This window comes from Lathamus discolor, chromosome W, assembly GCF_037157495.1.
Source record: "Lathamus discolor isolate bLatDis1 chromosome W, bLatDis1.hap1, whole genome shotgun sequence".
Lineage (NCBI taxonomy): Eukaryota > Metazoa > Chordata > Aves > Psittaciformes > Psittacidae > Lathamus > Lathamus discolor.
Window position 1 is genome coordinate 15520801 of NC_088908.1, and position 21072 is coordinate 15541872.

The window sequence follows — 21072 nt, forward strand, 5'->3', positions numbered from 1 at the left end:
AATGTGTTTTGCAGAGTTGCAAAGCTCACTGTGTGCTGAAGATGCCCTGCAGGAGTTTCCCTGCTGGCCCTTCGTCTGTGGTATTAGAGTCCAAGCGCTGCTCCTCCCCTGTCACAACTCCTCTCGAAACGAGAGAGCGCACCAGAAACTTTGGATTCAAATGCACTTTTAGGAGATAAAGTGAGGAGTGACAGCAATGTTTGTGTCACAGTTTAAAGCTCACTGTGTGCAAAACATGATCAAGCAGGAGATTTTTTTCAAGGCTCTTCTGCTGTTTTAGGCAGGTCTAAAAATTCCTGCTCTACTCTCTCTGTTGCTGCTCAGCAGAGAGCGGGCACAGAGATGGTGGATTCAGCTGGTCTTTCAGGCAAAAAGGGAGGAGTGACAGCAATGTGTGTTGCAGAGTTGCAAAGCTCGCTGTGCGCTGAAGATGATCAGTGGGAACTTTCTGGACTGTCTCTTCTGCTCTTTTAGCATTGGCTAAAGGTTCCTGCTCTACTCTGCTTCTGCCCAGCAGAGAAAGGGCACAGAGATTTTGGATTCAATTGGACTTTGAGGTAGGAAAGTGCGGAGCGAGAGCAATATATGTGTCACAGTTGCAAAGCTGACTGCGTGCTGAAGATGCCCTGCCGGAGCTTTCACTCCGGGCTCTTCGGCTGTGGGAGCAGAGGCCAAGAGATCGTGTTCACCTGTCACTGCTGCTGTTCAAACGAGAGAGGGCGGGAGAGACCATGGATTCAAACGGATTATTAGGAGATGAAGTGAGGAGTGACAGCAATGTGTGTTTCAGAGTTGCAAAGCTCACTGTGCGCTGAAGATGATCTGCAAGGACTTTCCCTCCCTGCCCTTCGGAACTGGGAGCGGATTCCAAGCGCTCGTGCTCACCTGCCTCTGCTGCACTGGAAACGAGAGTGGAGACCAGAAACGCTGGATTCAAATGCACTTTTAGGAGCTACAATGAGGAGTGACAACAGTGTGTGTGTCAAAGTTGTAAAGCTCAGTGTGTTGAAGAAGCACAAGAGCAGCCTTCAGCCTGTCTCTTCCACTGCCTTACAGATTGCAGACATTCCTGCTCACTCTGCTGCTCAGCAGAGTGCTGGCAACGGAGTTCTTGGATTGAAATGGTCTTTTAGGAGAAAGAGTGAAGAGTGACAGCAATGTTTGTGTCACAGTTTAAAGCTCACTGTGTGCTAAACATGATCAGGAGGAGCTTTTTTGCAAGGCTCTTCTGCTGTTTTAGCCCAGTCTAAACATTCCTGCTCTACTCTCTCTGATGCTGCTCAGCAGAGAGTGGGCACAGAGATGTTGGAATCAATTGGTCTTCCAGGCGGGAGAAGGAGGAGTTACAGCAATGTGTTTTGCAGAGTTGCAAAGCTCACTGTGTGCTGAAGATGCCCTGCAGGAGTTTCCCTGCTGGCCCTTCGTCTGTGGGATTAGAGTCCAAGCGCTGCTCCTCCCCTGTCACACCTCCTCTCCAAACGAGAGAGCGCACCAGAAACTTTGGATTCAAATGCACTTTTAGGAGATAAAGTGAGGAGTGACAGCAATGTTTGTGTCACAGTTTAAAGCTCACTGTGTGCAAAACATGATCAAGCAGGAGATTTTTTTCAAGGCTCTTCTGCTGTTTTAGGCAGGTCTAAAAATTCCTGCTCTACTATCTCTGTTGCTGCTCAGCAGAGAGCGGGCACAGAGATGGTGGATTCAGCTGGTCTTTCAGGCAAAAAGGGAGGAGTGACAGCAATGTGTGTTGCAGAGTTGCAAAGCTCGCTGTGCGCTGAAGATGATCAGTGGGAACTTTCTGGACTGTCTCTTCTGCTCTTTTAGCATTGGCTAAAGGTTCCTGCTCTACTCTGCTTCTGCCCAGCAGAGAAAGGGCACAGAGATTTTGGATTCAATTGGACTTTGAGGTAGGAAAGTGCGGAGCGAGAGCAATATATGTGTCACAGTTGCAAAGCTGACTGCGTGCTGAAGATGCCCTGCCGGAGCTTTCACTCCGGGCTCTTCGGCTGTGGGAGCAGAGGCCAAGAGATCGTGTTCACCTGTCACTGCTGCTGTTCAAACGAGAGAGGGCGGGAGAGACCATGGATTCAAACGGATTATTAGGAGATGAAGTGAGGAGTGACAGCAATGTGTGTTTCAGAGTTGCAAAGCTCACTGTGCGCTGAAGATGATCTGCAAGGACTTTCCCTCCCTGCCCTTCGGAACTGGGAGCGGATTCCAAGCGCTCGTGCTCACCTGCCTCTGCTGCTCTTGAAACGAGAGTGGAGACCAGAAACGCTGGATTCAAATGCACTTTTAGGAGCTACAATGAGGAGTGACAACAGTGTGTGTGTCACAGTTGTAAAGCTCAGTGTGTTGAAGAAGCACAAGAGCAGCCTTCAGCCTGTCTCTTCCACTGCCTTACAGATTGCAGACATTCCTGCTCACTCTGCTGCTCAGCAGAGTGCTGGCAACGGAGTTCTTGGATTGAAATGGTCTTTTAGGAGAAAGAGTGAAGAGTGACAGCAATGTTTGTGTCACAGTTTAAAGCTCACTGTGTGCTAAACATGATCAGGAGGAGCTTTTTTGCAAGGCTCTTCTGCTGTTTTAGCCCAGTCTAAACATTCCTGCTCTACTCTCTCTGATGCTGCTCAGCAGAGAGTGGGCACAGAGATGTTGAAATCAATTGGTCTTCCAGGCAGGAGAAGGAGGAGTTACAGCAATGTGTTTTGCAGAGTTGCAAAGCTCACTGTGTGCTGAAGATGCCCTGCAGGAGTTTCCCTGCTGGCCCTTCGTCTGTGGTATTAGAGTCCAAGCGCTGCTCCTCCCCTGTCACAACTCCTCTCGAAACGAGAGAGCGCACCAGAAACTTTGGATTCAAATGCACTTTTAGGAGATAAAGTGAGGAGTGACAGCAATGTTTGTGTCACAGTTTAAAGCTCACTGTGTGCAAAACATGATCAAGCAGGAGATTTTTTTCAAGGCTCTTCTGCTGTTTTAGGCAGGTCTAAAAATTCCTGCTCTACTCTCTCTGTTGCTGCTCAGCAGAGAGCGGGCACAGAGATGGTGGATTCAGCTGGTCTTTCAGGCAAAAAGGGAGGAGTGACAGCAATGTGTGTTGCAGAGTTGCAAAGCTCGCTGTGCGCTGAAGATGATCAGTGGGAACTTTCTGGACTGTCTCTTCTGCTCTTTTAGCATTGGCTAAAGGTTCCTGCTCTACTCTGCTTCTGCCCAGCAGAGAAAGGGCACAGAGATTTTGGATTCAATTGGACTTTGAGGTAGGAAAGTGCGGAGCGAGAGCAATATATGTGTCACAGTTGCAAAGCTGACTGCGTGCTGAAGATGCCCTGCCGGAGCTTTCACTCCGGGCTCTTCGGCTGTGGGAGCAGAGGCCAAGAGATCGTGTTCACCTGTCACTGCTGCTGTTCAAACGAGAGAGGGCGGGAGAGACCATGGATTCAAACGGATTATTAGGAGATGAAGTGAGGAGTGACAGCAATGTGTGTTTCAGAGTTGCAAAGCTCACTGTGCGCTGAAGATGATCTGCAAGGACTTTCCCTCCCTGCCCTTCGGAACTGGGAGCGGATTCCAAGCGCTCGTGCTCACCTGCCTCTGCTGCACTGGAAACGAGAGTGGAGACCAGAAACGCTGGATTCAAATGCACTTTTAGGAGCTACAATGAGGAGTGACAACAGTGTGTGTGTCAAAGTTGTAAAGCTCAGTGTGTTGAAGAAGCACAAGAGCAGCCTTCAGCCTGTCTCTTCCACTGCCTTACAGATTGCAGACATTCCTGCTCACTCTGCTGCTCAGCAGAGTGCTGGCAACGGAGTTCTTGGATTGAAATGGTCTTTTAGGAGAAAGAGTGAAGAGTGACAGCAATGTTTGTGTCACAGTTTAAAGCTCACTGTGTGCTAAACATGATCAGGAGGAGCTTTTTTGCAAGGCTCTTCTGCTGTTTTAGCCCAGTCTAAACATTCCTGCTCTACTCTCTCTGATGCTGCTCAGCAGAGAGTGGGCACAGAGATGTTGGAATCAATTGGTCTTCCAGGCGGGAGAAGGAGGAGTTACAGCAATGTGTTTTGCAGAGTTGCAAAGCTCACTGTGTGCTGAAGATGCCCTGCAGGAGTTTCCCTGCTGGCCCTTCGTCTGTGGGATTAGAGTCCAAGCGCTGCTCCTCCCCTGTCACACCTCCTCTCCAAACGAGAGAGCGCACCAGAAACTTTGGATTCAAATGCACTTTTAGGAGATAAAGTGAGGAGTGACAGCAATGTTTGTGTCACAGTTTAAAGCTCACTGTGTGCAAAACATGATCAAGCAGGAGATTTTTTTCAAGGCTCTTCTGCTGTTTTAGGCAGGTCTAAAAATTCCTGCTCTACTATCTCTGTTGCTGCTCAGCAGAGAGCGGGCACAGAGATGGTGGATTCAGCTGGTCTTTCAGGCAAAAAGGGAGGAGTGACAGCAATGTGTGTTGCAGAGTTGCAAAGCTCGCTGTGCGCTGAAGATGATCAGTGGGAACTTTCTGGACTGTCTCTTCTGCTCTTTTAGCATTGGCTAAAGGTTCCTGCTCTACTCTGCTTCTGCCCAGCAGAGAAAGGGCACAGAGATTTTGGATTCAATTGGACTTTGAGGTAGGAAAGTGCGGAGCGAGAGCAATATATGTGTCACAGTTGCAAAGCTGACTGCGTGCTGAAGATGCCCTGCCGGAGCTTTCACTCCGGGCTCTTCGGCTGTGGGAGCAGAGGCCAAGAGATCGTGTTCACCTGTCACTGCTGCTGTTCAAACGAGAGAGGGCGGGAGAGACCATGGATTCAAACGGATTATTAGGAGATGAAGTGAGGAGTGACAACAATGTGCGTTTCAGAGTTGCAAAGCTCACTGTGCGCTGAAGATGATCTGCAAGGACTTTCCCTCCCTGCCCTTCGGAACTGGGAGCAGATTCCAAGCGCTCGTGCTCACCTGCCTCTGCTGCTCTTGAAACGAGAGTGGAGACCAGAAACGCTGGATTCAAATGCACTTTTAGGAGCTACAATGAGGAGTGACAACAGTGTGTGTGTCACAGTTGTAAAGCTCAGTGTGTTGAAGAAGCACAAGAGCAGCCTTCAGGCCTGTCTCTTCCACTGCCTTACAGATTGCAGACATTCCTGCTCACTCTGCTGCTCAGCAGAGTGCTGGCAACGGAGTTCTTGGATTGAAATGGTCTTTTAGGAGAAAGAGTGAAGAGTGACAGCAATGTTTGTGTCACAGTTTAAAGCTCACTGTGTGCTAAACATGATCAGGAGGAGCTTTTTTGCAAGGCTCTTCTGCTGTTTTAGCCCAGTCTAAACATTCCTGCTCTACTCTCTCTGTTGCTGCTCAGCAGAGAGTGGGCACAGAGATGTTGGAATCAATAGGTCTTCCAGGCAGGAAAAGGAGGAGTTACAGCAATGTGTTTTGCAGAGTTGCAAAGCTCACTGTGTGCTGAAGATGCCCTGCAGGAGTTTCCCTGCTGGCCCTTCGTCTGTGGGATTAGAGTCCAAGCGCTGCTCCTCCCCTGTCACAACTCCTCTCGAAACGAGAGAGCGCACCAGAAACTTTGGATTCAAATGCACTTTTAGGAGATAAAGTGAGGAGTGACAGCAATGTTTGTGTCACAGTTTAAAGCTCACTGTGTGCAAAACATGATCAAGCAGGAGATTTTTTTCAAGGCTCTTCTGCTGTTTTAGGCAGGTCTAAAAATTCCTGCTCTACTCTCTCTGTTGCTGCTCAGCAGAGAGCGGGCACAGAGATGGTGGATTCAGCTGGTCTTTCAGGCAAAAAGGGAGGAGTGACAGCAATGTGTGTTGCAGAGTTGCAAAGCTCGCTGTGCGCTGAAGATGATCAGTGGGAACTTTCTGGACTGTCTCTTCTGCTCTTTTAGCATTGGCTAAAGGTTCCTGCTCTACTCTGCTTCTGCCCAGCAGAGAAAGGGCACAGAGATTTTGGATTCAATTGGACTTTGAGGTAGGAAAGTGCGGAGCGAGAGCAATATATGTGTCACAGTTGCAAAGCTGACTGCGTGCTGAAGATGCCCTGCCGGAGCTTTCACTCCGGGCTCTTCGGCTGTGGGAGCAGAGGCCAAGAGATCGTGTTCACCTGTCACTGCTGCTGTTCAAACGAGAGAGGGCGGGAGAGACCATGGATTCAAACGGATTATTAGGAGATGAAGTGAGGAGTGACAGCAATGTGTGTTTCAGAGTTGCAAAGCTCACTGTGCGCTGAAGATGATCTGCAAGGACTTTCCCTCCCTGCCCTTCGGAACTGGGAGCGGATTCCAAGCGCTCGTGCTCACCTGCCTCTGCTGCACTGGAAACGAGAGTGGAGACCAGAAACGCTGGATTCAAATGCACTTTTAGGAGCTACAATGAGGAGTGACAACAGTGTGTGTGTCAAAGTTGTAAAGCTCAGTGTGTTGAAGAAGCACAAGAGCAGCCTTCAGCCTGTCTCTTCCACTGCCTTACAGATTGCAGACATTCCTGCTCACTCTGCTGCTCAGCAGAGTGCTGGCAACGGAGTTCTTGGATTGAAATGGTCTTTTAGGAGAAAGAGTGAAGAGTGACAGCAATGTTTGTGTCACAGTTTAAAGCTCACTGTGTGCTAAACATGATCAGGAGGAGCTTTTTTGCAAGGCTCTTCTGCTGTTTTAGCCCAGTCTAAACATTCCTGCTCTACCCTCTCTGATGCTGCTCAGCAGAGAGTGAGCACAGAGATGTTGGAATCAATTGGTCTTCCAGGCGGGAGAAGGAGGAGTTACAGCAATGTGTTTTGCAGAGTTGCAAAGCTCACTGTGTGCTGAAGATGCCCTGCAGGAGTTTCCCTGCTGGCCCTTCGTCTGTGGGATTAGAGTCCAAGCGCTGCTCCTCCCCTGTCACAACTCCTCTCGAAACGAGAGAGCGCACCAGAAACTTTGGATTCAAATGCACTTTTAGGAGATAAAGTGAGGAGTGACAGCAATGTTTGTGTCACAGTTTAAAGCTCACTGTGTGCAAAACATGATCAAGCAGGAGATTTTTTTCAAGGCTCTTCTGCTGTTTTAGGCAGGTCTAAAAATTCCTGCTCTACTATCTCTGTTGCTGCTCAGCAGAGAGCGGGCACAGAGATGGTGGATTCAGCTGGTCTTTCAGGCAAAAAGGGAGGAGTGACAGCAATGTGTGTTGCAGAGTTGCAAAGCTCGCTGTGCGCTGAAGATGATCAGTGGGAACTTTCTGGACTGTCTCTTCTGCTCTTTTAGCATTGGCTAAAGGTTCCTGCTCTACTCTGCTTCTGCCCAGCAGAGAAAGGGCACAGAGATTTTGGATTCAATTGGACTTTGAGGTAGGAAAGTGCGGAGCGAGAGCAATATATGTGTCACAGTTGCAAAGCTGACTGCGTGCTGAAGATGCCCTGCCGGAGCTTTCACTCCGGGCTCTTCGGCTGTGGGAGCAGAGGCCAAGAGATCGTGTTCACCTGTCACTGCTGCTGTTCAAACGAGAGAGGGCGGGAGAGACCATGGATTCAAACGGATTATTAGGAGATGAAGTGAGGAGTGACAGCAATGTGTTTTTCAGAGTTGCAAAGCTCACTGTGCGCTGAAGATGATCTGCAAGGACTTTCCCTCCCTGCCCTTCGGAACTGGGAGCGGATTCCAAGCGCTCGTGCTCACCTGCCTCTGCTGCACTGGAAACGAGAGTGGAGACCAGAAACGCTGGATTCAAATGCACTTTTAGGAGCTACAATGAGGAGTGACAACAGTGTGTGTGTGTCAAAGTTGTAAAGCTCAGTGTGTTGAAGAAGCACAAGAGCAGCCTTCAGCCTGTCTCTTCCACTGCCTTACAGATTGCAGACATTCCTGCTCACTCTGCTGCTCAGCAGAGTGCTGGCAACGGAGTTCTTGGATTGAAATGGTCTTTTAGGAGAAAGAGTGAAGAGTGACAGCAATGTTTGTGTCACAGTTTAAAGCTCACTGTGTGCTAAACATGATCAGGAGGAGCTTTTTTGCAAGGCTCTTCTGCTGTTTTAGCCCAGTCTAAACATTCCTGCTCTACTCTCTCTGATGCTGCTCAGCAGAGAGTGGGCACAGAGATGTTGAAATCAATTGGTCTTCCAGGCAGGAGAAGGAGGAGTTACAGCAATGTGTTTTGCAGAGTTGCAAAGCTCACTGTGTGCTGAAGATGCCCTGCAGGAGTTTCCCTGCTGGCCCTTCGTCTGTGGTATTAGAGTCCAAGCGCTGCTCCTCCCCTGTCACAACTCCTCTCGAAACGAGAGAGCGCACCAGAAACTTTGGATTCAAATGCACTTTTAGGAGATAAAGTGAGGAGTGACAGCAATGTTTGTGTCACAGTTTAAAGCTCACTGTGTGCAAAACATGATCAAGCAGGAGATTTTTTTCAAGGCTCTTCTGCTGTTTTAGGCAGGTCTAAAAATTCCTGCTCTACTCTCTCTGTTGCTGCTCAGCAGAGAGCGGGCACAGAGATGGTGGATTCAGCTGGTCTTTCAGGCAAAAAGGGAGGAGTGACAGCAATGTGTGTTGCAGAGTTGCAAAGCTCGCTGTGCGCTGAAGATGATCAGTGGGAACTTTCTGGACTGTCTCTTCTGCTCTTTTAGCATTGGCTAAAGGTTCCTGCTCTACTCTGCTTCTGCCCAGCAGAGAAAGGGCACAGAGATTTTGGATTCAATTGGACTTTGAGGTAGGAAAGTGCGGAGCGAGAGAAATATATGTGTCACAGTTGCAAAGCTGACTGCGTGCTGAAGATGCCCTGCCGGAGCTTTCACTCCGGGCTCTTCGGCTGTGGGAGCAGAGGCCAAGAGATCGTGTTCACCTGTCACTGCTGCTGTTCAAACGAGAGAGGGCGGGAGAGACCATGGATTCAAACGGATTATTAGGAGATGAAGTGAGGAGTGACAGCAATGTGTGTTTCAGAGTTGCAAAGCTCACTGTGCGCTGAAGATGATCTGCAAGGACTTTCCCTCCCTGCCCTTCGGAACTGGGAGCGGATTCCAAGCGCTCGTGCTCACCTGCCTCTGCTGCTCTTGAAACGAGAGTGGAGACCAGAAACGCTGGATTCAAATGCACTTTTAGGAGCTACAATGAGGAGTGACAACAGTGTGTGTGTCACAGTTGTAAAGCTCAGTGTGTTGAAGAAGCACAAGAGCAGCCTTCAGGCCTGTCTCTTCCACTGCCTTACAGATTGCAGACATTCCTGCTCACTCTGCTGCTCAGCAGAGTGCTGGCAACGGAGTTCTTGGATTGAAATGGTCTTTTAGGAGAAAGAGTGAAGAGTGACAGCAATGTTTGTGTCACAGTTTAAAGCTCACTGTGTGCTAAACATGATCAGGAGGAGCTTTTTTGCAAGGCTCTTCTGCTGTTTTAGCCCAGTCTAAACATTCCTGCTCTACTCTCTCTGATGCTGCTCAGCAGAGAGTGGGCACAGAGATGTTGGAATCAATTGGTCTTCCAGGCAGGAGAAGGAGGAGTTACAGCAATGTGTTTTGCAGAGTTGCAAAGCTCACTGTGTGCTGAAGATGCCCTGCAGGAGTTTCCCTGCTGGTCCTTCGTCTGTGGTATTATAGTCCAAGCGCTGCTCCTCCCCTGTCACAACTCCTCTCGAAACGAGAGAGCGCACCAGAAACTTTGGATTCAAATGCACTTTTAGGAGATAAAGTGAGGAGTGACAGCAATGTTTGTGTCACAGTTTAAAGCTCACTGTGTGCAAAACATGATCAAGCAGGAGATTTTTTTCAAGGCTCTTCTGCTGTTTTAGGCAGGTCTAAAAATTCCTGCTCTACTATCTCTGTTGCTGCTCAGCAGAGAGCGGGCACAGAGATGGTGGATTCAGCTGGTCTTTCAGGCAAAAAGGGAGGAGTGACAGCAATGTGTGTTGCAGAGTTGCAAAGCTCGCTGTGCGCTGAAGATGATCAGTGGGAACTTTCTGGACTGTCTCTTCTGCTCTTTTAGCATTGGCTAAAGGTTCCTGCTCTACTCTGCTTCTGCCCAGCAGAGAAAGGGCACAGAGATTTTGGATTCAATTGGACTTTGAGGTAGGAAAGTGCGGAGCGAGAGCAATATATGTGTCACAGTTGCAAAGCTGACTGCGTGCTGAAGATGCCCTGCCGGAGCTTTCACTCCGGGCTCTTCGGCTGTGGGAGCAGAGGCCAAGAGATCGTGTTCACCTGTCACTGCTGCTGTTCAAACGAGAGAGGGCGGGAGAGACCATGGATTCAAACGGATTATTAGGAGATGAAGTGAGGAGTGACAGCAATGTGTTTTTCAGAGTTGCAAAGCTCACTGTGCGCTGAAGATGATCTGCAAGGACTTTCCCTCCCTGCCCTTCGGAACTGGGAGCGGATTCCAAGCGCTCGTGCTCACCTGCCTCTGCTGCACTGGAAACGAGAGTGGAGACCAGAAACGCTGGATTCAAATGCACTTTTAGGAGCTACAATGAGGAGTGACAACAGTGTGTGTGTGTCAAAGTTGTAAAGCTCAGTGTGTTGAAGAAGCACAAGAGCAGCCTTCAGCCTGTCTCTTCCACTGCCTTACAGATTGCAGACATTCCTGCTCACTCTGCTGCTCAGCAGAGTGCTGGCAACGGAGTTCTTGGATTGAAATGGTCTTTTAGGAGAAAGAGTGAAGAGTGACAGCAATGTTTGTGTCACAGTTTAAAGCTCACTGTGTGCTAAACATGATCAGGAGGAGCTTTTTTGCAAGGCTCTTCTGCTGTTTTAGCCCAGTCTAAACATTCCTGCTCTACTCTCTCTGATGCTGCTCAGCAGAGAGTGGGCACAGAGATGTTGAAATCAATTGGTCTTCCAGGCAGGAGAAGGAGGAGTTACAGCAATGTGTTTTGCAGAGTTGCAAAGCTCACTGTGTGCTGAAGATGCCCTGCAGGAGTTTCCCTGCTGGCCCTTCGTCTGTGGTATTAGAGTCCAAGCGCTGCTCCTCCCCTGTCACAACTCCTCTCGAAACGAGAGAGCGCACCAGAAACTTTGGATTCAAATGCACTTTTAGGAGATAAAGTGAGGAGTGACAGCAATGTTTGTGTCACAGTTTAAAGCTCACTGTGTGCAAAACATGATCAAGCAGGAGATTTTTTTCAAGGCTCTTCTGCTGTTTTAGGCAGGTCTAAAAATTCCTGCTCTACTCTCTCTGTTGCTGCTCAGCAGAGAGCGGGCACAGAGATGGTGGATTCAGCTGGTCTTTCAGGCAAAAAGGGAGGAGTGACAGCAATGTGTGTTGCAGAGTTGCAAAGCTCGCTGTGCGCTGAAGATGATCAGTGGGAACTTTCTGGACTGTCTCTTCTGCTCTTTTAGCATTGGCTAAAGGTTCCTGCTCTACTCTGCTTCTGCCCAGCAGAGAAAGGGCACAGAGATTTTGGATTCAATTGGACTTTGAGGTAGGAAAGTGCGGAGCGAGAGAAATATATGTGTCACAGTTGCAAAGCTGACTGCGTGCTGAAGATGCCCTGCCGGAGCTTTCACTCCGGGCTCTTCGGCTGTGGGAGCAGAGGCCAAGAGATCGTGTTCACCTGTCACTGCTGCTGTTCAAACGAGAGAGGGCGGGAGAGACCATGGATTCAAACGGATTATTAGGAGATGAAGTGAGGAGTGACTGCAATGTGTATTTCAGAGTTGCAAAGCTCACTGTGCGCTGAAGATGATCTGCAAGGACTTTCCCTCCCTGCCCTTCGGAACTGGGAGCGGATTCCAAGCGCTCGTGCTCACCTGCCTCTGCTGCTCTTGAAACGAGAGTGGAGACCAGAAACGCTGGATTCAAATGCACTTTTAGGAGCTACAATGAGGAGTGACAACAGTGTGTGTGTCACAGTTGTAAAGCTCAGTGTGTTGAAGAAGCACAAGAGCAGCCTTCAGGCCTGTCTCTTCCACTGCCTTACAGATTGCAGACATTCCTGCTCACTCTGCTGCTCAGCAGAGTGCTGGCAACGGAGTTCTTGGATTGAAATGGTCTTTTAGGAGAAAGAGTGAAGAGTGACAGCAATGTTTGTGTCACAGTTTAAAGCTCACTGTGTGCTAAACATGATCAGGAGGAGCTTTTTTGCAAGGCTCTTCTGCTGTTTTAGCCCAGTCTAAACATTCCTGCTCTACTCTCTCTGATGCTGCTCAGCAGAGAGTGGGCACAGAGATGTTGGAATCAATTGGTCTTCCAGGCAGGAGAAGGAGGAGTTACAGCAATGTGTTTTGCAGAGTTGCAAAGCTCACTGTGTGCTGAAGATGCCCTGCAGGAGTTTCCCTGCTGGCCCTTCGTCTGTGGTATTAGAGTCCAAGCGCTGCTCCTCCCCTGTCACAACTCCTCTCGAAACGAGAGAGCGCACCAGAAACTTTGGATTCAAATGCACTTTTAGGAGATAAAGTGAGGAGTGACAGCAATGTTTGTGTCACAGTTTAAAGCTCACTGTGTGCAAAACATGATCAAGCAGGAGATTTTTTTCAAGGCTCTTCTGCTGTTTTAGGCAGGTCTAAAAATTCCTGCTCTACTATCTCTGTTGCTGCTCAGCAGAGAGCGGGCACAGAGATGGTGGATTCAGCTGGTCTTTCAGGCAAAAAGGGAGGAGTGACAGCAATGTGTGTTGCAGAGTTGCAAAGCTCGCTGTGCGCTGAAGATGATCAGTGGGAACTTTCTGGACTGTCTCTTCTGCTCTTTTAGCATTGGCTAAAGGTTCCTGCTCTACTCTGCTTCTGCCCAGCAGAGAAAGGGCACAGAGATTTTGGATTCAATTGGACTTTGAGGTAGGAAAGTGCGGAGCGAGAGCAATATATGTGTCACAGTTGCAAAGCTGACTGCGTGCTGAAGATGCCCTGCCGGAGCTTTCACTCCGGGCTCTTCGGCTGTGGGAGCAGAGGCCAAGAGATCGTGTTCACCTGTCACTGCTGCTGTTCAAACGAGAGAGGGCGGGAGAGACCATGGATTCAAACGGATTATTAGGAGATGAAGTGAGGAGTGACAGCAATGTGTGTTTCAGAGTTGCAAAGCTCACTGTGCGCTGAAGATGATCTGCAAGGACTTTCCCTCCCTGCCCTTCGGAACTGGGAGCGGATTCCAAGCGCTCGTGCTCACCTGCCTCTGCTGCTCTTGAAACGAGAGTGGAGACCAGAAACGCTGGATTCAAATGCACTTTTAGGAGCTACAATGAGGAGTGACAACAGTGTGTGTGTCACAGTTGTAAAGCTCAGTGTGTTGAAGAAGCACAAGAGCAGCCTTCAGGCCTGTCTCTTCCACTGCCTTACAGATTGCAGACATTCCTGCTCACTCTGCTGCTCAGCAGAGTGCTGGCAACGGAGTTCTTGGATTGAAATGGTCTTTTAGGAGAAAGAGTGAAGAGTGACAGCAATGTTTGTGTCACAGTTTAAAGCTCACTGTGTGCTAAACATGATCAGGAGGAGCTTTTTTGCAAGGCTCTTCTGCTGTTTTAGCCCAGTCTAAACATTCCTGCTCTACTCTCTCTGATGCTGCTCAGCAGAGAGTGGGCACAGAGATGTTGGAATCAATTGGTCTTCCAGGCAGGAGAAGGAGGAGTTACAGCAATGTGTTTTGCAGAGTTGCAAAGCTCACTGTGTGCTGAAGATGCCCTGCAGGAGTTTCCCTGCTGGTCCTTCGTCTGTGGTATTATAGTCCAAGCGCTGCTCCTCCCCTGTCACAACTCCTCTCGAAACGAGAGAGCGCACCAGAAACTTTGGATTCAAATGCACTTTTAGGAGATAAAGTGAGGAGTGACAGCAATGTTTGTGTCACAGTTTAAAGCTCACTGTGTGCAAAACATGATCAAGCAGGAGATTTTTTTCAAGGCTCTTCTGCTGTTTTAGGCAGGTCTAAAAATTCCTGCTCTACTATCTCTGTTGCTGCTCAGCAGAGAGCGGGCACAGAGATGGTGGATTCAGCTGGTCTTTCAGGCAAAAAGGGAGGAGTGACAGCAATGTGTGTTGCAGAGTTGCAAAGCTCGCTGTGCGCTGAAGATGATCAGTGGGAACTTTCTGGACTGTCTCTTCTGCTCTTTTAGCATTGGCTAAAGGTTCCTGCTCTACTCTGCTTCTGCCCAGCAGAGAAAGGGCACAGAGATTTTGGATTCAATTGGACTTTGAGGTAGGAAAGTGCGGAGCGAGAGCAATATATGTGTCACAGTTGCAAAGCTGACTGCGTGCTGAAGATGCCCTGCCGGAGCTTTCACTCCGGGCTCTTCGGCTGTGGGAGCAGAGGCCAAGAGATCGTGTTCACCTGTCACTGCTGCTGTTCAAACGAGAGAGGGCGGGAGAGACCATGGATTCAAACGGATTATTAGGAGATGAAGTGAGGAGTGACAGCAATGTGTGTTTCAGAGTTGCAAAGCTCACTGTGCGCTGAAGATGATCTGCAAGGACTTTCCCTCCCTGCCCTTCGGAACTGGGAGCGGATTCCAAGCGCTCGTGCTCACCTTCCTCTGCTGCTCTTGAAACGAGAGTGGAGACCAGAAACGCTGGATTCAAATGCACTTTTAGGAGCTACAATGAGGAGTGACAACAGTGTGTGTGTCACAGTTGTAAAGCTCAGTGTGTTGAAGAAGCACAAGAGCAGCCTTCAGGCCTGTCTCTTCCACTGCCTTACAGATTGCAGACATTCCTGCTCACTCTGCTGCTCAGCAGAGTGCTGGCAACGGAGTTCTTGGATTGAAATGGTCTTTTAGGAGAAAGAGTGAAGAGTGACAGCAATGTTTGTGTCACAGTTTAAAGCTCACTGTGTGCTAAACATGATCAGGAGGAGCTTTTTTGCAAGGCTCTTCTGCTGTTTTAGCCCAGTCTAAACATTCCTGCTCTACTCTCTCTGATGCTGCTCAGCAGAGAGTGGGCACAGAGATGTTGGAATCAATTGGTCTTCCAGGCAGGAGAAGGAGGAGTTACAGCAATGTGTTTTGCAGAGTTGCAAAGCTCACTGTGTGCTGAAGATGCCCTGCAGGAGTTTCCCTGCTGGCCCTTCGTCTGTGGTATTAGAGTCCAAGCGCTGCTCCTCCCCTGTCACAACTCCTCTCGAAACGAGAGAGCGCACCAGAAACTTTGGATTCAAATGCACTTTTAGGAGATAAAGTGAGGAGTGACAGCAATGTTTGTGTCACAGTTTAAAGCTCACTGTGTGCAAAACATGATCAAGCAGGAGATTTTTTTCAAGGCTCTTCTGCTGTTTTAGGCAGGTCTAAAAATTCCTGCTCTACTATCTCTGTTGCTGCTCAGCAGAGAGCGGGCACAGAGATGGTGGATTCAGCTGGTCTTTCAGGCAAAAAGGGAGGAGTGACAGCAATGTGTGTTGCAGAGTTGCAAAGCTCGCTGTGCGCTGAAGATGATCAGTGGGAACTTTCTGGACTGTCTCTTCTGCTCTTTTAGCATTGGCTAAAGGTTCCTGCTCTACTCTGCTTCTGCCCAGCAGAGAAAGGGCACAGAGATTTTGGATTCAATTGGACTTTGAGGTAGGAAAGTGCGGAGCGAGAGCAATATATGTGTCACAGTTGCAAAGCTGACTGCGTGCTGAAGATGCCCTGCCGGAGCTTTCACTCCGGGCTCTTCGGCTGTGGGAGCAGAGGCCAAGAGATCGTGTTCACCTGTCACTGCTGCTGTTCAAACGAGAGAGGGCGGGAGAGACCATGGATTCAAACGGATTATTAGGAGATGAAGTGAGGAGTGACAGCAATGTGTGTTTCAGAGTTGCAAAGCTCACTGTGCGCTGAAGATGATCTGCAAGGACTTTCCCTCCCTGCCCTTCGGAACTGGGAGCGGATTCCAAGCGCTCGTGCTCACCTGCCTCTGCTGCTCTTGAAACGAGAGTGGAGACCAGAAACGCTGGATTCAAATGCACTTTTAGGAGCTACAATGAGGAGTGACAACAGTGTGTGTGTCACAGTTGTAAAGCTCAGTGTGTTGAAGAAGCACAAGAGCAGCCTTCAGGCCTGTCTCTTCCACTGCCTTACAGATTGCAGACATTCCTGCTCACTCTGCTGCTCAGCAGAGTGCTGGCAACGGAGTTCTTGGATTGAAATGGTCTTTTAGGAGAAAGAGTGAAGAGTGACAGCAATGTTTGTGTCACAGTTTAAAGCTCACTGTGTGCTAAACATGATCAGGAGGAGCTTTTTTGCAAGGCTCTTCTGCTGTTTTAGCCCAGTCTAAACATTCCTGCTCTACTCTCTCTGATGCTGCTCAGCAGAGAGTGGGCACAGAGATGTTGGAATCAATTGGTCTTCCAGGCAGGAGAAGGAGGAGTTACAGCAATGTGTTTTGCAGAGTTGCAAAGCTCACTGTGTGCTGAAGATGCCCTGCAGGAGTTTCCCTGCTGGCCCTTCGTCTGTGGTATTATAGTCCAAGCGCTGCTCCTCCCCTGTCACAACTCCTCTCGAAACGAGAGAGCGCACCAGAAACTTTGGATTCAAATGCACTTTTAGGAGATAAAGTGAGGAGTGACAGCAATGTTTGTGTCACAGTTTAAAGCTCACTGTGTGCAAAACATGATCAAGCAGGAGATTTTTTTCAAGGCTCTTCTGCTGTTTTAGGCAGGTCTAAAAATTCCTGCTCTACTATCTCTGTTGCTGCTCAGCAGAGAGCGGGCACAGAGATGGTGGATTCAGCTGGTCTTTCAGGCAAAAAGGGAGGAGTGACAGCAATGTGTGTTGCAGAGTTGCAAAGCTCGCTGTGCGCTGAAGATGATCAGTGGGAACTTTCTGGACTGTCTCTTCTGCTCTTTTAGCATTGGCTAAAGGTTCCTGCTCTACTCTGCTTCTGCCCAGCAGAGAAAGGGCACAGAGATTTTGGATTCAATTGGACTTTGAGGTAGGAAAGTGCGGAGCGAGAGCAATATATGTGTCACAGTTGCAAAGCTGACTGCGTGCTGAAGATGCCCTGCCGGAGCTTTCACTCCGGGCTCTTCGGCTGTGGGAGCAGAGGCCAAGAGATCGTGTTCACCTGTCACTGCTGCTGTTCAAACGAGAGAGGGCGGGAGAGACCATGGATTCAAACGGATTATTAGGAGATGAAGTGAGGAGTGACAGCAATGTGTGTTTCAGAGTTGCAAAGCTCACTGTGCGCTGAAGATGATCTGCAAGGACTTTCCCTCCCTGCCCTTCGGAACTGGGAGCGGATTCCAAGCGCTCGTGCTCACCTTCCTCTGCTGCTCTTGAAACGAGAGTGGAGACCAGAAACGCTGGATTCAAATGCACTTTTAGGAGCTACAATGAGGAGTGACAACAGTGTGTGTGTCACAGTTGTAAAGCTCAGTGTGTTGAAGAAGCACAAGAGCAGCCTTCAGGCCTGTCTCTTCCACTGCCTTACAGATTGCAGACATTCCTGCTCACTCTGCTGCTCAGCAGAGTGCTGGCAACGGAGTTCTTGGATTGAAATGGTCTTTTAGGAGAAAGAGTGAAGAGTGACAGCAATGTTTGTGTCACAGTTTAAAGCTCACTGTGTGCTAAACATGATCAGGAGGAGCTTTTTTGCAAGGCTCTTCTGCTGTTTTAGCCCAGTCTAAACATTCCTGCTCTACTCTCTCTGATGCTGCTCAGCAGAGAGTGGGCACAGAGATGTTGGAATCAATTGGTCTTCCAGGCAGGAGAAGGAGGAGTTACAGCAATGTGTTTTGCAGAGTTGCAAAGCTCACTGTGTGCTGAAGATGCCCTGCAGGAGTTTCCCTGCTGGCCCTTCGTCTGTGGTATTAGAGTCCAAGCGCTGCTCCTCCCCTGTCACAACTCCTCTCGAAACGAGAGAGCGCACCAGAAACTTTGGATTCAAATGCACTTTTAGGAGATAAAGTGAGGAGTGACAGCAATGTTTGTGTCACAGTTTAAAGCTCACTGTGTGCAAAACATGATCAAGCAGGAGATTTTTTTCAAGGCTCTTCTGCTGTTTTAGGCAGGTCTAAAAATTCCTGCTCTACTATCTCTGTTGCTGCTCAGCAGAGAGCGGGCACAGAGATGGTGGATTCAGCTGGTCTTTCAGGCAAAAAGGGAGGAGTGACAGCAATGTGTGTTGCAGAGTTGCAAAGCTCGCTGTGCGCTGAAGATGATCAGTGGGAACTTTCTGGACTGTCTCTTCTGCTCTTTTAGCATTGGCTAAAGGTTCCTGCTCTACTCTGCTTCTGCCCAGCAGAGAAAGGGCACAGAGATTTTGGATTCAATTGGACTTTGGGGTAGGAAAGTGCGGAGCGAGAGCAATATATGTGTCACAGTTGCAAAGCTGACTGCGTGCTGAAGATGCCCTGCCGGAGCTTTCACTCCGGGCTCTTTGGCTGTGGGAGCAGAGGCCAAGAGATCGTGTTCACCTGTCACTGCTGCTGTTCAAACGAGAGAGGGCGGGAGAGACCATGGATTCAAACAAATTATTAGGAGATGAAGTGAGGAGTGACAGCAATGTGTGTTTCAGAGTTGCAAAGCTCACTGTGCGCTGAAGATGATCTGCAAGGACTTTCCCTCCCTGCCCTTCGGAACTGGGAGCGGATTCCAAGCGCTCGTGCTCACCTGCCTCTGCTGCACTGGAAACGAGAGTGGAGACCAGAAACGCTGGATTCAAATGCACTTTTAGGAGCTACAATGAGGAGTGACAACAGTGTGTGTGTCAAAGTTGTAAAGCTCAGTGTGTTGAAGAAGCACAAGAGCAGCCTTCAGCCTGTCTCTTCCACTGCCTTACAGATTGCAGACATTCCTGCTCACTCTGCTGCTCAGCAGAGTGCTGGCAACGGAGTTCTTGGATTGAAATGGTCTTTTAGGAGAAAGAGTGAAGAGTGACAGCAATGTTTGTGTCACAGTTTAAAGCTCACTGTGTGCTAAACATGATCAGGAGGAGCTTTTTTGCAAGGCTCTTCTGCTGTTTTAGCCCAGTCTAAACATTCCTGCTCTACTCTCTCTGATGCTGCTCAGCAGAGAGTGGGCACAGAGATGTTTGAATCAATTGGTCTTCCAGGCAGGAGAAGGAGGAGTTACAGCAATGTGTTTTGCAGAGTTGCAAAGCTCACTGTGTGCTGAAGATGCCCTGCAGGAGTTTCCCTGCTGGCCCTTCGTCTGTGGGATTAGAGTCCAAGCGCTGCTCCTCCCCTGTCACAACTCCTCTCGAAACGAGAGAGCGCACCAGAAACTTTGGATTCAAATGCACTTTTAGGAGATAAAGTGAGGAGTGACAGCAATGTTTGTGTCACAGTTTAAAGCTCACTGTGTGCAAAACATGATCAAGCAGGAGATTTTTTTCAAGGCTCTTCTGCTGTTTTAGGCAGGTCTAAAAATTCCTGCTCTACTATCTCTGTTGCTGCTCAGCAGAGAGCGGGCACAGTGATGGTGGATTCAGCTGGTCTTTCAGGCAAAAAGGGAGGAGTGACAGCAATGTGTGTTGCAGAGTTGCAAAGCTCGCTGTGCGCTGAAGATGATCAGTGGGAACTTTCTGGACTGTCTCTTCTGCTCTTTTAGCATTGGCTAAAGGTTCCTGCTCTTCTCTGCTTCTGCCCAGCAGAGAAAGGGCACAGAGATTTTGGATTCAATTGGACTTTGAGGTAGGAAAGTGCGGAGCGAGAGCAATATATGTGTCACAGTTGCAAAGCTGACTGCGTGCTGAAGATGCCCTGCCGGAGCTTTCACTCCGGGCTCTTCGGCTGTGGGAGCAGAGGCCAAGAGATCGTGTTCACCTGTCACTGCTGCTGTTCAAACGAGAGAGGGCGGGAGAGACCATGGATTCAAACGGATTATTAGGAGATGAAGTGAGGAGTGACAGCAATGTATGTTTCAGAGTTGCAAAGCTCACTGTGCGCTGAAGATGATCTGCAAGGACTTTCCCTCCCTGCCCTTCGGAACTGGGAGCGGATTCCAAGCGCTCGTGCTCACCTTCCTCTGCTGCTCTTGAAACGAGAGTGGAGACCAGAAACGCTGGATTCAAATGCACTTTTAGGAGCTACAATGAGGAGTGACAACAGTGTGTGTGTCACAGTTGTAAAGCTCAGTGTGTTGAAGAAGCACAAGAGCAGCCTTCAGGCCTGTCTCTTCCACTGCCTTACAGATTGCAGACATTCCTGCTCACTCTGCTGCTCAGCAGAGTGCTGGCAACGGAGTTCTTGGATTGAAATGGTCTTTTAGGAGAAAGAGTGAAGAGTGACAGCAATGTTTGTGTCACAGTTTAAAGCTCACTGTGTGCTAAACATGATCAGGAGGAGCTTTTTTGCAAGGCTCTTCTGCTGTTTTAGCCCAGTCTAAACATTCCTGCTCTACTCTCTCTGATGCTGCTCAGCAGAGAGTGGGCACAGAGATGTTGGAATCAATTGGTCTTCCAGGCAGGAGAAGGAGGAGTTACAGCAATGTGTTTTGCAGAGTTGCAAAGCTCACTGTGTGCTGAAGATGCCCTGCAGGAGTTTCCCTGCTGGCCCTTCGTCTGTGGTATTATAGTCCAAGCGCTGCTCCTCCCCTGTCACAACTCCTCTCGAAACGAGAGAGCGCACCAGAAACTTTGGATTCAAATGCACTTTTAGGAGATAAAGTGAGGAGTGACAGCAATGTTTGTGTCACAGTTTAAAGCTCACTGTGTGCAAAACATGATCAAGCAGGAGATTTTTTTCAAGGCTCTTCTGCTGTTTTAGGCAGGTCTAAAAATTCCTGCTCTACTATCTCTGTTGCTGCTCAGCAGAGAGCGGGCACAGAGATGGTGGATTCAGCTGGTCTTTCAGGCAAAAAGGGAGGAGTGACAGCAATGTGTGTTGCAGAGTTGCAAAGCTCGCTGTGCGCTGAAGATGATCAGTGGGAACTTTCTGGACTGTCTCTTCTGCTCTTTTAGCATTGGCTAAAGGTTCCTGCTCTACTCTGCTTCTGCCCAGCAGAGAAAGGGCACAGAGATTTTGGATTCAATTGGACTTTGAGGTAGGAAAGTGCGGAGCGAGAGCAATATATGTGTCACAGTTGCAAAGCTGACTGCGTGCTGAAGATGCCCTGCCGGAGCTTTCACTCCGGGCTCTTCGGCTGTGGGAGCAGAGGCCAAGAGATCGTGTTCACCTGTCACTGCTGCTGTTCAAACGAGAGAGGGCGGGAGAGACCATGGATTCAAACGGATTATTAGGAGATGAAGTGAGGAGTGACAGCAATGTGTGTTTCAGAGTTGCAAAGCTCACTGTGC